Source organism: Sinocyclocheilus anshuiensis, unplaced genomic scaffold (genome assembly GCF_001515605.1).
Source record: "Sinocyclocheilus anshuiensis isolate Anshui unplaced genomic scaffold, SAMN03320099.WGS_v1.1 scaffold1891, whole genome shotgun sequence".
Classification (NCBI taxonomy): Eukaryota; Metazoa; Chordata; class Actinopteri; order Cypriniformes; family Cyprinidae; genus Sinocyclocheilus; species Sinocyclocheilus anshuiensis.
In genome coordinates, this window is record NW_015549560.1 from 48,686 (window position 1) to 50,277 (window position 1,592).

Sequence of the window (1,592 nt, forward strand, 5' to 3'; positions counted from 1 at the left end):
CTGATGTTTGATTTACATTATTGACACAAATGGCAACAGCAGCTATATTAGGCTGCTTTAGAGGAATAGTTCACCCAAAAATGAAAATTCTGTTGTTGTTCTAAACCTGTATGAGTTTCCCTCTGCTGTTGAACACATAAGAATATATTTGGAACAATACTGGTAACCAAAAAAAAAACAAAAAAAAAAACTATTGGAGTCAATGGGGACCAGAAACTTTCTGGTTATGAACATTGCGCGTGATGCGCATACGTCATACGCCGTCCGCCGGAACGGATCCGTGTATGACATATAACGGAAGTGAGAGAAAAGTGTTTATTATGTTTGAAATATGGATATTTTTCTTACAAAAACTCAAGGATTCGCTACATAACCTGATAGCTGGGGATTTTACTGACTGTTTTATCTGCTGTTTGTCTTTTACGTTTGTTTTTTTGTTTTTTTTTGAGCCCCTCTCACATTTTTTTTTTTGAATAGCTGACATTTTTACTTATCGAAGATTGTTCTCTGCGTGACCATTTCCAGATTATGCCAGAACGAAGTGCAGAGTGGAGGTGAATGCGGACATCAGGCGCAGCGATCACCTGATAGATACGCGTACAGTTCGTTCAAAAGTCAAATACAGAATAAATGCATTTGATTGGTAAACCAAATTCAAACGTGACGTTTCAATATCTAATGGTAATACATGGAATTTACGGCAAAGCTCCACTAAATAATAGCGCTAATAAATGGGGGCGTGGTGGGGCTTTGGCGATTGGTGCTTCAGTCAATCTACTCCACAGCCAATCACGGGCCCCCTCGTTGCTCGGGCCCTGGAGCTTCAGCCCCACCTAGCCCTATTGTTAATCCAGCCCTGCCGAGGGCAAGCCATGACACTGCCAGGAACAGAGGATCCATTCTTCTGCTCTGTCTGTGTGCTGTGTTTTCAAAGCAAGACAATACAAGAGCTGCTTCTACAACAGTGTTTCTCACTGAGTGCTCAGGAGGAGGCTGGCACCACTGTGACCACAATTCACTGTCTAAAAAAGACCCGTTTCCTTTAAATGCCATATCCCTCTATTTAAGAACTTTGCAGAAATGAAACATTCACACTTAAAATACATTTGATATGTTAAAAATGAGTATTTACAAATAAATATTAACAGGTTTCTGATTGAATATAATAGATCTGCTGGATTATTATTCCTTAAACTGATAAATGATGAAAGAAGAGCGTAAGAGATGAAGCAAGAGCTTTCCATGTTGTGGTGCACTGCAATTCATCATGAAATCACTTCATGAAATACGATAACTTGGTATATGCTTGTTATACAACCACTAAACAACATCTAGAAACTAAAGTATTTTTGACATGGTCTTCATCTTCTATAAAAACTAAACTAAATGGATTGGAGAAGAGAAATAAAGTAATAATGACTGCTGTACAATATGTTTTGTACACGGTAAAAAATATGTTTTTTTAAAGTTAGTTTTAAAGTTAGAGATTAGTGTAAATATTAGATATGTTTTACAAGAAAATACTAAAGTTTTTTGAGCAATAGTTTTCTATTTCTGAGCAATAGTATATATATATATATATATATATATAT

At 36.5% G+C, this 1,592-nt stretch overlaps 1 protein-coding gene across 1 annotated transcript in view; it reads right to left on the reverse strand.

Annotated features, from left to right (window-relative positions):
• Positions 1 to 1,592, reverse strand: part of LOC107657148 (connector enhancer of kinase suppressor of ras 3-like) — a 65,951-nt gene that overhangs the window by 19,556 nt on the left and 44,803 nt on the right. The gene's annotated exons all lie outside the window — the stretch shown is intronic.